Source organism: Corvus kubaryi, unplaced genomic scaffold, assembly GCF_017639235.1.
Source record: "Corvus kubaryi isolate FWS band 111438036 unplaced genomic scaffold, C.kubaryi_AGA036_p1.0 133, whole genome shotgun sequence".
Taxonomy (NCBI): domain Eukaryota; kingdom Metazoa; phylum Chordata; class Aves; order Passeriformes; family Corvidae; genus Corvus; species Corvus kubaryi.
This window is the reverse complement of record NW_024580667.1, coordinates 28,250,985-28,268,708: the sequence shown is the minus strand read 5'-3', so window position 1 is coordinate 28,268,708 and position 17,724 is coordinate 28,250,985.

The following is a 17,724-nucleotide window of genomic DNA, read 5'->3' as shown; positions in this document are numbered from 1 at the left end:
AAAAGGCTTAAACCCTACAGACTGTCTCTGATGCCTTTTTCACTCTGGAACCATGAGTCCCTGCAGAGCTGGATGAGCTCTAAAGGCAATTGGATGCTGGGCATTGGCTGTAGTCTCAATGCGACCTCAGGAGCGCTAACTCTGCTCTGCATGCTCAGATGTAATTTTGTACTGGGAAGCTGTAGGTGGGACAAAATCCAGCACTTTTCCCTGAAAAGAGAGAAAATCCCCTCTTAGATATAGTAAGCACTGAGGAGTTTGGTCTTAGTATAAACTTAGCAAAGACTGGCTCTAGTTTCTAAATAGCAATGCCTAACTGAAGCCAGGTGGAGTACCAACAACAAGGGGAAAAAAGGATGAGCAGGGTGAGCAAGGCATGATTTCACCTCACTTAGCACCATCATGCTGAGCACACAGCATGCCCAGGTCCCACTGCAGCCACCAGAGAGGCACTTCTGAAATCCATTCAAACATCACGTTGGCTGATTTCCCTTTGGGTTAGCCTGTCACTCTCCATTGATGATGGAAATGGCCCAGCAGGGCAGCAGAGCTGCCACGGAGTCTGTCTCACTCCAGCGTCTAATTTTAAGGCGTGCAGAGCTGGAGCCAGTCCTCTGAGCATTTTTTTCTCGGACCTAATTTCATCTTGATGGCAAACAAGTGAAAGCATAAGAGTCTTAAATTATCGCTACTCTCCTTTGAACTTGACTAATATCGGGCTCTGTATGGAGCAAGGAAATTACATGTGGATGGGCAGAAGTGAAGCAGTCGCTCAAATTGAGGGCACTGCACCGAGGGCACACTGCATTGCTACAACACTTGCACACTGGAAGCTAATAATTAAAATTCGTCTTAATCATGTATCTTTTGTGGTCCTCTCAAAGCTGAATAAATGTTCATTCACTGCCTGGTAATAGCTGATACTGGATACTGGAACAAAGCATTCAGTCCTATTTAGTCATATTCTGGAAAGCCATCTTTTTTTTTTTTTCTAATTATTATTAACACTGCACCATTAAGAATCATGATCACCATTCGCAAACTAAAGAAGTGGTAAATGTCTGGGTGCAAAATTTATTAGTCAAAAGCTATTGCCTGAGTGAGAGAGAGTGCTGTAATTCCTAATTTTTCACACAAAACCCCGCTTCCAATAGGGAATTGTTGAAAATTGTTGATAAATCATTGCTATGATATATTAAAGGCTGCTGGTGAACACTGCAAGACACAAATCACAGAGGGTGGCATTTTAAACTAGTAAATAAAAAGTAAATGAAAATATCATCACATAGATTTAGAGAGTTCTTGACAACAAGGGCCTCTGATTGATTTTTTTTTTTTTTTTTTTTTTTTTAAGAGGTCTAAGTGGGAAACAAGAAATACTGGAAGTCCACATTATGACCCTGCATTTCTAAGGCAACACCCTGTCACCAAAACTTGAATTATGACCATCTCCAACTGAGAAGAATGGAAGAATCTGGCCCACAGTGTGTATCAACATCCGCTCTACTCAATTGAGGAAGAGTCTGGAGGACAAAGCACAAAGTGGTTTGGAGGGATGGGATAAGACAGACCCATTCAGAGAGCTTAGAGTCTAAGCAAAAGGAGAAATCTTACCCTTGTGTGAACAAAAGAAAACAAAGCAAATGAAAACCAAGCTGGGGATATTCTGGCTGGAAAGCACCGGGCTCAAGCTGTGGACACAAATAACAAGAAGCTGCAATTTGCCACTCTCACTGAGTAGTGCCTACATGATTTTTGGGTGTGCAGGGTGAGAATTACCTAATGTGGAATTTCCCCTCCTACCAGTAAAATACAGATAGCACTCCCCATACACAACCCTCGGGATGAGCTGTGCCTCTTTTGCACGTGTTGCAAACTGTGATGTAACAGCCCAGGGACAAGGTGCCCAAAGGTGACCATCTCGAACCTCCCTTCTCTTTCTGGTGCTGGTGTTAAATGCTGAGAGACTCCCCTCTGCAGGCCCTCTCTGACACAGCTCCTCCCAGGGGATGGGGCTGTTGGGAGAGGAAGACACAAACCACACGTTCCTACCATCTCTCCATCTGCCCATGTGACCGCAGGAGGAGTGGTTACAGTCAGTGTGCAGTCAAAACCTAGAAAGGAAGACAGCAATTTTTGCTCTAAAGAGATGCAGGGCAGCTTTTTTGGACCATGTGCAGTTGGATTTACAGTTTCTTATACAGCACGGAGTTCTGCTGGGGCTTACCCAAGCTGCAGAAGTAATTTCATGAACATCTTTGCCATATAGACTATTTGAGATGTTAAGAAACTAATTTGAAATATTAAGTTTTTCTATCAAAGTTTGTTCTCAGGTCTGGTACTTCTCACATCAAGGAAGAGGCTTCTCACTAGCAGGACCGTCAGTGAGCCTCTTATGGAAGAGGAGTCACCTAGAACAGCTTTTAATTCAACAGTCCCATAAGCATTAGGCTAAGGCTAGGTTTTCTGCCATAAATGTTCTTATTTAATCATATGTGCATCTTGCTACACATATTAATTCCTAGAGCCTAGAGTGAAAAGGAAGGTTTGCTCCACTCTGTGGAAGAAGGTGGATTCCAGGCAAATTTCTTGCACTTGTGAAAGGGTCATATTCCCACTTTTTCTACTGCCATTCATTGAATTAAAGAGCTTTTGTGTTTCGAAATCAAATTATTCCCACAGAGTGGTGGAGAACTGTATGAGTGTGGATTCCCCAGGATGGGAAAACTAACAAATCCCACATTTTTAGTAAATCAACCCAGATTTTCACTGCACAGTCATTTAACAGCATCAAGGAAGAATATAAGGCAGTAGAGCTCTGTCTTCAGTTCTATTTTCTTCATTTGGTTGAAATGGTGTTGCCAACATTTTCCTTTTTTTTAAATAAACACACATAGGCCTTTTTATTAGCACCAAGTTTCTAGCTGAGGGAAAGGATGGGGGAAGTTAAATTGAGTTCAGAGAACGTTGTTTGCATAATTACTGAGATTATGCAGCTGTTACTATCTGCAGGTGTTAAGTGCTGGGCAAGACTTTTGTGTCACTTTGAAAATTTTAAAAAGCAAATTTTTAGTAACAACCCTGTGCATTTTGAAGTATTTTAGGTAAGCTTCTGTTTCTGATTATTTTGGTCCAGTTATGGATTCACATGTTTGTGAAACTGAGTATCACACACTGAAAATACTTCTTGTACTGTGATGCCATCGTCACAGCAGGAGAACAAGAGACATTAGCTCCCTCAATCTGCCACTGAACAATGCCTGACCTTTCTGTGCCTCCCCACATTCTTTGTAAAAGACACTTTTAAACTACTACCTTGAGAAGCTGTGGCCTTGTTTGACTTCTTATAATCAACCACGCAAGGTATGGTCCATCCAAGTCCAGTGGGAGGCTCAGCAGGGCCATCAATTCATGTGTACATTACAGGTTTGCTATTAGCCTGTGCATTGAAGGAAACAAGCCTAATCTGATCAGAGCATTTTCCTGGATGTCCATTTCTTCTTAGCAACTTCTGAACATATTGGTGAATTTTCTCTTGACTGAGGCAGTAGCAGTCTCTGCCATGCTTCATAGATATTTCATCAAGATGGGTGGTAAAAAACAGGAGAGAAGTCCTATTAATGAGCCTACACAGAAATGGCAGGAGGATTACAGCTGGTTTTTGTTTCACCTGGTAGCTTTGCCTTGATTTTTCTCAGTCTTCTTCACATCTCCAGCTTTTAAAAAAATGTGTGTATTCTGGAAGAAGGTTTCTTTGTGAACCCTGTAATTCACTTTTCCAAGCCTCTCTCACAAAGGTCATTTCTCTCACCATTAGTATGTTTTAGCTCTGCTTGGAGCCACCTATTAAAAAATACTATCTTGCCTGCCTGTGAGGCCAATCTCTGGGTTTCGCCTTCTGCCTGGATTTTATAAACCCCTCCTGTAACTCCAGGCTGGATGCTGATGACTGCTGCCATCTGAAACGCACTGCTGGTTCTGCCTTCTGCCTTGCTGAACACTGCTGAGCTGCAGTCCCTGCCTCTCCCAGGATGGTCCTCCCTAGGCCTGGCCAGAAAGCATACTATTTTCTCAACCAAAATGTAAATAAGTGAAGAGATTTTATGGGTATTTCCATGGAAATTATCAACTTTCAGACTAAATATGAGCTTTTCTCTGAAAGTTTGGCCATGAGTATTGCTGTGTTTCACAACAGCACTGATTCAGGAGACTCATTTTCCTGCAGCTGCTATGGTGTGAGCAGCTAGCTAAGATGATCCATCCCACAGGACAACCCAGCATCCCACATGAAGAAATCCTTGTACCCTGGCTCTGTGTTCATTTTCTATAACCTGCCTTTTGACAACAAAAATCTGCATTTTACTGTGAGGAGGTGGTATTTTTCACGAAATAGTATAATTTAGCAAAGCACAAACTTTCCATCAAGAACAGCTTAGATAACATTTTTACAGTTTGTTAGTTCCACAACCTTTTCCTGGGGTCATCCTCAGGACGCACAGGAGCCCCAGGCATGTACTGACAGACTGTTTCCAGCTTAACCCATCAACAGAGCCTGCAGCAAGTCAGCCCACCACCACTTGCTTTAATTGAGTTGGTATCCACAAAGTGGTTTTTTAAGATGCAGTACTAGCCTTTTTTCCTTGTATTTAGATTACAGTGTGAGTGAGAGTTTCCTACCCAGGTGCCTAAATGTGAGTTAGGGGTTAGTGCCACTGCCAGCCAGGGCCACTTGAGATGTCTTCAGCTGCCACTCCAGAAGGACCTGGGTTTCCCACTGGTCCCGATACCTGTGTTGAGAGGCCTGAATCAAGCTCTGGAACTGAGCAGAAGAAGGCCTGGATACCTGGTTTATGGCTGGCAGTCCACATGCACACATCTAACTACAAATCATTGAGCTCTAGAACTGAAGTCCAAACTACATCTTTAGTGTGATGTTATTTAGACCAAATCTGCTCATGCCCATGCTTGCAATGCTCTATTTTGGGTGAGCCAAACTCTTCCTGGTGCTGTCAGAGGAGCACACACTGCACCAGCATGATGTGCAGATACTGAGCTTCCCCTCTTCTCTGACTCCAGGTCTGCACTGCATTTAATTTACACCTCCGACACTGATAAATTCCTCTCCCAAACAAGGTGCTCTCCAGGGGCTGATCCATTCACTGCAGTGTAATTCAGTCACAGCAAAACCCAAGGAATGGAATATGTCTTCTCTAACTCTGCCAGACGAGCATTTTGCATTTCATGAGGGACAATTTATAATGGTTCTTGGCTGAGCCGAGAGCCGGCAAGTGTGGCAATCTGGTTTCAAGCAGGGAAAGACTCGGATGCCTTATCACTCTACAGCCTTAGGAAAATATTCACCCACTGTCTGAGAAAAAGAGCTTTGAAGTGGTTTACCCTGGCAGCTGACTTGGACTCTTCACTCCCAGACATGGCTGGTCCCACAATCTAGACAGGCACATGCAGGAGGGGAGTCACCCTGGACCGCAAAAGCACCTGAGGCATAATCAGCTCCTCTTTCTGCCACCTTGCAGGGATCCAGCTCTGGCCTCCTGCCCTGCTTTGGCTTCTTCCCTTTCATCGGTATCTCACAGGCGCCTCCTCCCTGACCCCAAAATGATCTGCATGCAATGTTTTCTGTAACAAACTCTTCCCATTCCTGCTAAAGTTGACGGAAACCCCTCATGAGTTAGAGGGAAGGTCAGAGCCCAAGCCAGGAACCCAGCCCCATGAGTGAACAGTCATTACAGGGTTTGGGCACTTAATGACTCTTTTGCTTAAATCAATTATTTTTCTATTGAGGCTTCATGAACAATGAAAACAATAGCAGTGGTTGAGCCTACCCATGGTATGTTTTGCATATCTCATCTTCCACACAGAGTCACCTTCACTGCTGTTTCATAATGCTGGAAATCAAGTTTACTGCCAGGACATGCCAAGTAGATGAAGCACTATTTGGAGATGAGACTGAAGCAGCCCCATATGGAGTGCTCTTGAGCTAACAGGAAATCACTGGTGAGGTTCCTCAAGGAAATCATGTTTGGAGCAATCTCGGGGAGTGTCTTAGCAATAGCTTTCAGTCTGAATACAGACACTTGCTTTCTGACATCATTGACAGCTCAAACTTTTCCATCATGAGCTCTTTAGAGAAATAAAAAATGTCTGGTAAAACAAATGTAGAGGGTGCAAGTGAGCCTCACACAGCACAACAGTCCACTTATGCGCATCCCCCTCACAAGGAGGAACATTAAATGCCCAGACCCTATGTGGGCCTGCTAGGAGGACCAGGGCTGCAGAGCCAATCCAAGCAGAGACCCAGAGAGCCTGGGTTTTGATCCTGTGGAGGAGAGACAGAGTGGGATACAATTGCTTTCCTAGAAATGCCTGCTGGAGGGCAGAGGAGCTCCTCACCTCAAAAGACAATGCTGGCACAAGTTTAAATGACTATGAATAATTCACTCTGGAAATTCAGATGAGAGGAGGGATTCAGCATCAGATTTTGTGTAGGACAATGGGGAAAAGAGTCTAAACTTCTTCCCAGCTGGAGCCTGCTGTGCTTACGAAAGCACAAGTGTGTCAGTGGGGTGAGCAGACAAGGGAGGTTAGGCTGGCAGGAAAAGATAGGATTTTGAAACGGGAAAAAATGAACATGTTTTCAGGTGGAGAAGCCCTTCTTCAAGGCATTTTGCAGCGTCAGGAGTGCTCTGCACTCAGGGGACCTGAGATAAGCAGTGTGTAGCACACAGTCTTGCCCTTTGCTGCTCTGTGCTGCCCCTATTAGTGTCAGCACGTTACAGGCTAATGATATCCCAGCAATATGATTGCTTTTCTCTTGATGCATGCCTTCCCTCCTGTGTTAAAATGCAAAATCACCAAAGATGAAATCTGCAACTATACCATTGTGGACATTTCTGATGTCCCACATTGAATGTGCCCATTATCCCATTTACAGCCCCGTCATTAGGCCAGCAAGATCCCAGCTACCCTTGTCTCCTGTGTGCAGTGCAGCATTTCTGCTCGTCTGTCACTCGGGTGTCTGAGCTTCTTTATCGGTGTATCTGCATATCTCTGCAGTGATACTTTGCGTGTATGCCAGGAACAGCTCTGTCATACTGCATGGAAAACAAAGCCCTCCTATCACTTTTCTCCTGAAGAGTACTGAAGAGCATCCCTGAAAATCTTTAAAAGAGAATAAGAATGTAAGTTGCTTCTAGTTGAAATTGCCTATTTTCAAATTGCTCATGGCTAATTTATGTACTGAGGGAAAGGTAGTTCAGCTCCTCCAATACTGAATATGAATTTTGTATCTATATAACATCATAAGGACCTATATATTGAATAAATAAAGCGTGAGCAGGGCTAGTCATGATTTAATACCACAAAATTATGTCATGATTAAATCACTAAATTGTTAGTCATGATTAAATCCTACTAAACCCTGCAGTGCAGGAACATTAGTGAGACCAGCTAAAGCTTTCCTCCTCCTCCACCCCCCGATGCTCACCTTAAAGCTGCGGGCCAGGTATGGCAGTGTGGGGCCAGGGGGCTGCTGCAGGCACAGCTCCCACAATTACGCCCTCCTCCAGGTTTACAGCAAATTTCCATCCCATGCCATCTTTATAAAAATAAACTGCTCTCACTCATATCCCCAAGTGGAAATGTTCTTCTGAGGCAGCGTATTTCATTTTTAAGCAATAGCCTGCGGTGGCTTTTTCCAAAGGCCCTTTACTGCCTGGGAGTGTTTTTATTTGGTGGGTGAACAGTGACATCTGCTGGGATAAATCCCCGGGAGGTGGCCTGTATTCTCAGGTGTCCAGCATCCCTGCACACCTCCATCCCCTGTACCTCCTGCATCCTTCCCTCCCCTCCTCCCCTCTGCCATTAGGGGCAGACAGGGCACTTCCACTGCCCACAGGGCTCATTAGCTGCACACCATTCATTCCCAATAGGAACAATTAGGCCTGTACAGTACTACACCTGTCTGACTGTACTAAGGAGCAGTTGATAAAATTCACTAGGATCCAATCTATTTTGTTAGCTAGCTTTTTCAAGTGCTGGAGGTTGTATGTGTGTGGGGGGCATGGGGTCATGACACACAGTGGCTGAGTGATAGGAGCTTCTATCCATGTGTCTCTCTGAGCATTGCGGTCCTTCATCTCTCTCCCACCTGTGCTACTCTGATTCCCCCACTGCCTCCCCCTTTATTCTATTATATTTACTAGAGGACTTACCTAAAAGTGAAATTCCCTGGCAGAATTTCCAGCAGTAATGGACAGAAAGGACTGTGTTGCTCCAGGCACTGGGGTGTCTTTTCAGCCAGAGTGCAGCATGATGTCCTGTATAAATGACACAATATTACATTTTCCCCTCCCATAAAAAAAATCTTTACGTTAGGAAAAATACAATCTGCCACTCCAAGTGAAGCACTGGGCCTGCCATGCAGCAAGCTGTGCACTTTCTTGGCTTCAAGGCATTAGAAATATACCTCTCAAAAATATTATTATGACATTAAAATGCAGGATCCAGACACCATATAGGGTCTTTATTATGGTCAGCAGCCCTCTGACTGTATGGTGGTGGTTAGGTGATTTTGCAAGAGCTCTGTCTTCCAGTTTTCCATTTCATTTCCAAAGTGCCCAAGGAGAGAGGTGTGTGGCTACAAGCCCAGCAGTAGGCACCAGAAATATATCCTGTACATAACATTTAACTCTTCTGACACATTTTTCCCATGTTATTGTACACAAGAGGTATTGCAATTAAAGACTATCAGCTCATGATGATCATTATGTAACGTTAAAAAAGAAAATAATTTACATCTTGACTCTAAGGCACATCCTGCTGCAGGGAAATGCCGGCTCACCAAACTGGGCTGCTCTTCTGGCCTAGAAATACAGCGGTGCAAGAAGTGCTCGCCTTCAGCTGAAGGCAGAGGAAAATGCAGTGCACCTGAGCTTGTTTCACTACAGGAACATGCCTGGTACCAGTAGCTAAGCCCAAATTTGCCTTCAGTTCAAGCTGTCTTTCTTCCACCAAAAAGACCTCATCATCCAATCCTTCCTCTATGAAGGTCCCCACATTTCCTGTCCTTCCACCTCAAGGTTCAGGTACCCCACATCACAACCCCATCAGGGATTTCTGCTCTGAAGGTCCTACACCTCAGCCTCTCCTCCCTGAGAACCCTGCTAATGTCACTCCATTACAGTATTTCCAGGATTCATGTTTCTTTTCCTCTTCTGCGTGTGCCTGCTGTCCAAGGAAACATGGTCTGAAATAAATACACTTTTCAATGATAAGACAAGGTCTTACCAAATGCATAACTCAGTAATTTATATACTTCCCTCAGCAAAATTGAATAATGCCTTACAAAACTCAGGGCATGAGGCTGGAGCCACTCATTGGTCCATAAATCACCAGAACAGAAGAGGAAGTGATAGCAAACTGTGTGTGTGTACCATACAGGTAATTACCACCCAGCAGGTCCCTCCCACACCTGAACATGCCTTAACTCGGCACCCCCGGCCAAAGACGGGCGGCTCTGGTGTTGTGGAGGATACAGGCAAAGCACAGATTTTAAATAGGAGTTTCCTGGGGAAGGTAGCTCTGAATGACTGCCCAAAAAGCCTTCTGACTTGAAGATATCAACACATAACCTACTTGCTTGCTTTGTTTATCAAAACCTGACCTACAGAAAGACACAGAGATGTCTCAAGAAAGGTGAGAAATATCCTCAGAGAAGCTACTGAAAACATCTGCAGTGAGGCAAATGCCACGAGGTGGGGTGAAATATTCAGAGCCAGGAAGAAACAGATGAGAAGCAAGTGGAGAACTTAGGAGACTCTCCCCCAACTTTGGGAGATGCAGAGAGATGGAGGAGAGAGACACTGGGGAAGAGAGACTGTGAAGGAAAGAAATATACTGAAATAGGGGCCAGTCTTAAAGCTCTTTTTCTATTTTATTAATGAGACAGGGGCATTTTCACCTGAAATTACACATGAAACCATAATTTTTAAACTAAGAAAAAAATAATAAACACATCTGACTTTCTTTTTGTGGTCTGAAGAAGGAAATAAAAGATATTCAGAAGTAAAACCTTGCAAAAGATTCTTTGGAAAAAGAAACCTTCATTTTCATTTTACTGCTCTGTGACTCTTCCCACATAGCTGAGCATTTTCATATGAATCACCAGTTTACTCAGAAGAGTCAACACTCAGCTCACAGCACTGAGAAGGAAAGCTGGGACAGACAGAACCACAGCCTCGCTTGTTTTAGACCACAGAGCTGGAGGTGACACAGCGGGTGTCAGGAAGCCCTTTCAGACTCATGCACTGATACAGGGGGAGATCTGATGGGAACCCACCAACAAAAGACAACTGAACAAAGCACTTAAGAAAGCACCAGAAAATGCATGTTTTTGCACAGGCAGGACTAACTTGTCTCGCTGTGAAGCAATCAACATGCATCTGCAAGGCAAAAGCTGGAGTTTAAAGCAAGCAGAATGATTGCTAAACAAACTTGCACCAAGAAGGAGGCTGAGTAACTGAGCCCCAAAGATCTGCACATGTATGCATGTGTTTGGGTGTGCATTCAAATTTAGCATATCGGCAACAGCACTTCTGCAAAGCAGTCAAAATCTTGAAGTTAACACCAAAAGAGTGAGGTTCAAAAAATAGGCTGAGGAGTCTTTCTTCTCTTTGTGCCAATAGAGTTTATACCTGCTTCTTGTTTTCAAGCTTTTCCCACCAAACTAGACAGGGTCAACTCTCTTTCTTACACTGAAACAAGAGATGTTCTGCTGTATCCTTTGACTCTAGCAGCTTTAAAAAGACTGAGAACTGTAAGCTGGTGACCAGACAGTAAGAAATGGAAGGCCTTTACTCCTTCTTAATGCACAAGTAAATTCAGCAAAGGACCAGAGAGACACAAAAGCAATAAACAGCCTTCTCTGTTCAGGGACAAGCAGAAAACCCAGAAGTTGAAGGGTAAAATGCTGTATCTCTGAAACACAGTGTGAAACAGGGACTAAATGTCTCTGCACTCTTTTGTCTTAATTAGCAGCTCCTGCAGAGGACACCCTGGCCAGCCTTTCCAGGCTATGTTGTGAAGGAAGAAACCCCTAAGGATTTATATGAGGCAGCTGTGCTATCTGCAGAATCCCAATTACATCTAACTTTCAGTATTGCTTCAGTATGTTTGAAGTCCAGAAACTAGGACTAGAAGTAAATGTGCTGGGGTTGTAACAGGCTTGCTCTCTACTCAAAATCTCAGAGCTACCCTACTGTTAACATGCACTCAGGAGACTGAGTTGCCTGGTTGAAGTGAGGCTCAAAGCTTGTTTTAAATTCATGAGCAATATCTGTATTGACCCAAAGTCTCCTTATCCATAGCTCAAGGCACTAAGAATACCTTGTCCCTAGAGTATTGTCCTTAATAGTAGCTTAAACGTGAGTCCTGCTGTGACACCTTCATTGTTCCCAAGGGACTGCATTCTCCCAGATCACCACAATAAATAATGCAAAACAGCCTTGAAGGTAGCAAAAGAAAAGCTTCCCAGCAAACCCACCTATCACAGACAGAGCATAGGCATGGCGTTTCTGCGATCTACCTCAGCATTGCCTCTCGGTGTACTGCACTTGGCAATGCAGTCTTTTGAAATACAGGCTTCCCACAAGGAGAGGTTAGAAAATGAGATGATTTACAGTGACTTACTCCTACTGCAACGACTGCTTCTAGGAATGTTAACCCTGCCTGAGAGACTGGGAAAAGTGAAAGAAGGTAAGTAAAGGTAAGGCATGGAGCCAAGCCTGGCTTTTGCACTAACAAGTTCATTTTCTCCCTCTCCCCTCTTGTGCAGCCTCCTTTCATAAGGGAATGGTCTGACTGGGCCAGCTTTCTTCTCTTCTTCAAAGTGAAGTTCTTCTGCCTTTTTTCCCCTTAAACTAAAGCAACTTCTAAGAAGACCAAACATTTTTTAAATGTTTTAAAACAACCAAGAACAGACAGACTCCTGCTTTCCTTAGGCCAGGGGGATGGCATGGTTTCACCAAAGGACCAGAAAGAAGCAAAAGCATCAAGCAGTCCTCTCTGATCATGTTTCTGCATTGTGCTTCAGCTGCCTCCAAGCAGTTCAACTGGTGGGTTCAACTTCCAGCGCTCGTGAGCAGATGGTACTTAGGTGGCGAAACATTCCTGTTGTAACAGCCTATACGCTTTTCAACAGTTTCATAATATGTGATGCAGAGTGGCACGGAGCTGCACAGGGGAAAAGACTACCAAGCTAAAGGCAAGAGCATATGCATAAGTGTGAGTTGTGGCTATCTGTATGTAATGAAACAACATGGGGTGTTATCCTCTCTCTTCCTCCTCTCCCACTCAGGTGTCCAAGCACAGCTGTGTCTGGGTATTCTCATAGCTTTCCAGCTCTGGAGGTGTCATACCCGGATGTAATCAATACATATCCTTACCACAGCTGGGACAGGAGTGAGAAACAACAGGTGGATATTCTTTAAGAATATTGTTATTGTTCTCACACTCAATTAATTAAATACAAACAATAACTAGAAATATACATGATAAAAGCTTGTCTCTTGTTAGTTGTCAGTGATTACTTCTAAAAAAAAACCCAAAAAAATAAAAGTGCAGGAAGATTACATTTCACGTGTACTTTTAATGCGACAGAGATGGAAAATTCAGTCTATTCATTATATCATGCTTCTTGGTAGTTGAGTCAAGTACTGCACCTTCAGTAAAGCAATTCCTGTTTCTTTGACTACAGCTGATTCTGCAATAAACCCTTTTTAAAAACTGTTAACCATGCACTGACAGTAGAAAAATAAAGTTCATCTTTGAGTAACATACAACAAAAATACGTCACCTGTCATTCCATTTTTTACCCTGGAGTTCCATAACAGGAGTTACCTTGATATGTCTATTCCTGTTTGGATATATAACTCACTGCAAGCTCCATGACTTCTTATCAGTTTTGCAACTAGTGCAATTAATATGTCTCTCTTAATGACAGTGTGGATGGTTTTACTGTGTCTTTCAAGAAACATTACTTCTATGAATCACTAAATAAGTTATTTTCTCTTTAAAAACAAAAAACAATCTTTCAATATCTTTGAAAAATATATCAGTATTACAATACTTAGAGCCTGGTCTTTCCTTGGAGAAGTATTTTTAACATCAGACTCCAAGCCAACCAATTACTGATGCTAGGTTCAGGTATTCCTGCCTGGTCTAAATATTAAAACATCTTAGCTAACCTATTCAACATGTTTTAAGAACATATTTTTATCCCTTCTTAGACAATCCAGAACTACAAGCATATCACTAAAGCAAAAAAAAGAATAGTAGGACATTCAGCAGTGTTATTCATAATTGGCTCCCATGAGCTCCAGTTCTTCAAATGTGGAAATGAAGCTAACCATGAAAGAGTTCATGGGTCTGGCTCAAGCGAAAACATCAAGAGTGTGACTCATAAAAGTATATGTTGCTATCTCCTTCTATGTTCAGATGATGTGTTAGCACAGGTACAAAACACGGGATATATGTGGGATCACAACGGCAAGGAAGAAGTTTTGTTATTCTAAATTATAATAATATCAAAGTGATTACAATATCCTAGGAAGCAGTGCAGCATTTTCAGGCCTGAATTCCTTTTCCACCTTAAGGCCTAGTCATTCAGCATGGCACCAACTGGAAAGTGCTGATGTGTAAAACACAAGAACTGTCTTTGCCATCAATTAAAAGAAGATTAGCAAGGATATTGCACTTAAGATTCACAGTGGAAAGGTTTATCCCTCTTTTGAATGGGTCAGTTATTTAAGCTTAAGAGCTACTTCAGATTTAGTTTTGCAGGCTCCCGGAATAGTTCTTATGCAAGATGCACATAACATGTTCTGAAAATTCTTTGGTTTTAATTAAAAGGAGAAATTCCACCAGGACTGTAAAACTAGTCATCCTAAAATAACATCTCTGAAGTTTTGGTTCACTGAACCCAGATGACTCTGTTATAGTCCCAAACTTTGTTTCCTCATCCCTTAAAGTAAAAGAAATTATTTCTTTATATTGTCAAATTATTTTAAAACAATTATTTTCTTTTGGGGGAAAAGGAATTTTCATGTTTCTTGAACAGTGAATTAGAAGGACTCACTGTGAGCTTTCACAAATGCTGCTGGGGTGCAGCCTCCCATTTTTGACATCCCGCAGGAAGAGAAAACACTCAGATACATGACACCCATTAGTCTAGGTGGGGAAACTGGGAAATACCTGCTTGCTTGTGTCCCTGTTTATTGATAGTCACAGCCCCATCATTCCCGAGGAGCCACTGAAAGGCATGTCAGTCTTTGAGGAAGTCTCCAGCATGCTTGGGACAAGTCATGGGGACAGACAGCACAGTGATGCACCCCAGGGTGGCAGCCCACAAGAAGTTGCACAGCTGGGGCTTCATAATTACTAGTTCAAACCATTAGGGTATGTCTGCTCTCAAATAACAAAATGCTCCTTGTTAAGCCCTGGCCTTTGATTATCTTCTACACTGGGTAAGTGGTTTTCTGCTCTCAGCTTTGGGTGACAGCAGGCTCCAGGAGCAGTGTGGAAGTGATGATACCAGCTTTGCATTTGTCTACCCATCACCACCATCCAGCATGATCCCAGCCCATTCTTTACCTCCATGGGCTCCTGCACGTTTTTATGCCCCATCTCAAGGCATGAATCTTGCACCTGCAATTTTCTGACATTATAGTGTTGCTGTGGCAGGCTAGAGAAGTGCCTTCAAATCGTTTTGAAGGTAGGAAGCCCAGAAAGTCACACCTCATCACAATATCAATGACAGTAATAGCAGCAGCAACAACAGTCACAGAGGCAGAGGGCAGCACATGATGCCCGGCTGTGCCACGGGCTGGCTCCAGCCTGTCCTACAGGCAGCCAGCCTCAAGCCATCTGAACAGGATTGCTTTATACAGCCCTTCATACTGCTGTGGGAGCATCCTGCCCTGGAGTAGCCAGGGCACAATTAATCTCTCGGCACTCACCTACTGTTTTGTCCGGACTAGTAAAATGGGCTGTGCCCTGACACTGAGGACAAAAGGCAGAACTCAGCTCTCCCTTGTGTGTAGCAAACTCCTCTCCTCCCAAAATTAGGGTCACCATGTTCAGAGTGCTTGGCAGGAAGGGTCCTTGGCATATGCAGCTCTCCTCATGGTGCCCAGTATCTGCAGCTGGTAATCAGTACTAAAAAAACCCATGCCAGCAGCCAGGGTAACCCAGCCAAGCAGTGTGGGGAACCACAGAGCAGTGCTCAAACACAGGCCTTGACCCTTATGAACCACAGAGGTAGTTCAGATGCCCAGTTAACAGGCACATCCTGCAGTGTCTCTAGTCCAGTTCCTGCCAGGGAGCCTCAGACTCATTTTTTGACCTTATAAGAGTATACAAATCAAAAGCTGTCAGAAAGGTAGGGCTGCCTCTGGACCACTGGCCAGAAGTCTGAGCCTGTGAGCTGGTGGGAAACTAAGCAGATTTCCTCTGGAACTAGGCTTTCAAGCAGTCTAACAGTCCAGGAATTGCAAGCATTTGGCATTGCTAAAGTATACTTCAAAAATAGCCAGGCATCGCCTATACCTCTCCACAGAACTGTATGTTCCAATGGAGAGAGTGCTCCAGAAGGGAATGCAACAGGAAAGGAAATAATCTGATATCTCTGTGGGAAGAAAAATAGGTTTGAATTTGAAGGTCCAGAGAGGTAAGAGAAGGAGCACAGAAAGTTCTCCAGATATCCTGAATCGACCACCATAAATTGTTAGGACGAAGTGCTGCAGCACTGGTCTTGATGTAAAATCTGTCAGCCTGTTGCCATATTGATACAGGACAGGAGGCTCAGAGGGAACAGCTTGAGCCGCCAGCAAAGAAGAAAGGTTGAATGTGCTGCTTGTGAAAAGCACCAGGACTGACAGCTCCAAAAGTGAAAGGGCTTTACCTCTCTTTTCCACTACCTGGCATTGGTAACACTGGGAGATATGTTGCACAGCCCACCCACCCTCATGAATAAAGAGAATTCTGTGGGACCCATATAGTATGATAAATCTTGAACCTGATAGCAGTGGGTTAAGAAAAGTCAGAGAAAAAGGTCTGAGAGAAAAGCAATCCCCGCTGGTCTTTGAAGTTGCTCATCTGTTACGTTCATCCCAAGCCTCTCAAAGGCCAAGCTATTCTTACACACAACACCCTAGAAAATGTTATTCATGTAGTCCCAAAGGAATGCCCAAAAAGCCAAACCAAACCCCTATCTAGCAAAGGGAAGCACATGGACCAATGCCGTCTGTTGTCCAGTCACTCCGGGCTCCTCCATTAGTATTTTCATCTAAAAAGCCCAAATGTGATGTTTTTCTTTTCCCACTCTTCAATCTTATGTATGGCATCAGCCAACAATAGATATATAAATTAGTTTTTAAATAATGTGGTGTATAGTCATCCCACTATGATCCCATTATAACTGGCACTGAATCATTGTTCTACAAACAGGCAAGCACAGAAAGGGAGCAGAGCTCAAATAGTCCCAGTATCCCATGATTTTTAGAAGTCCTAAAGTCTGAGTCACACTACACCACAGCTTACCAGAGGAGCAAAATTGGAATGTCCAAGAGATGTCTGCTTTACCTGACACACTCTTCAAGTATCTAATATCCTCTTAGCATAGAACTTCAGCTAGAGACTGAAAAAAGCTGTTGTTTAAATAGTGTTTAAAGGCTTTGTCTGGTCTCAAGAATTAACTCCAGAAGTAACCACCAAAGCCTACTTCCTCTGTTGAGAGTTGGCATGTTTTGAGCACCAGACACAACCAGTTCCTGGCTAAGGTGGACCAGAGCAATGTCCTCATGGCCTCAGGGGGCAACTGAGTGCTGGTATAAATTTTGTGCTGGGGGGAAGTGGTTCTACAATGTAGAAAATAGAGCGGCCCCAACAAGAGGTGGTTATTTAATTATAGCACTTTAAAAGAGATGCTTTAACTTTAATAAACAAAACATGTGCATGAAATTACATCATTTAAAATATCAACTACCTGTGCAGTGCAAAAATGTTGCTCTCAATTGCTTTTTTAAAATACAGCTCAGCTACATGCATGTGGTTTGTCTGCTCTCCAGTGCATGAAACTAATCCCTGAAAACTGCGATAAATATGCAGAGGAGACAGGACCAAATTGCCTCAGGTCTTTCACAGAGCAAAATCTCCCAACAAGCTGTATTGTAACCAGCTGGTATACATACATAAATATACTGGCATCTCTCCAACAACAAGTGAAACCTCTTAAGAGCTTCCTGGTGAATTTGTTGAGCTCCATGTGGAGTTGCTTTCCCACTGCTCTGTCAGTAACCATATCTCTAAACCAGAGACAGTGGGAGACAGTAGGAAAGCGTTGCTTACCTGTGTAAAGCAGAATATCTCTAAGCTATGACGGAGCATACTACATTTATCCATTACTGATGTTTCTACTTATCAATACAGAGACTGAGGCATAGAGGTTCAGTGAGTTACCAGAGCTTACCTACAGCTACAATTCCTAACTAGCGATGTGGTGAGTGTTCAGAGGTGAGGAAGAAACGTATTTTACCTGAACCATGCCCAGTGCCCAAGGTAGCAATTCCACCAGTCCACTGTGGGCTCCACAGGGACTTGCTGGGCTCAGAGATATGGCTATGAAAACTGGGAGTCACTGTTCCAGAGGAG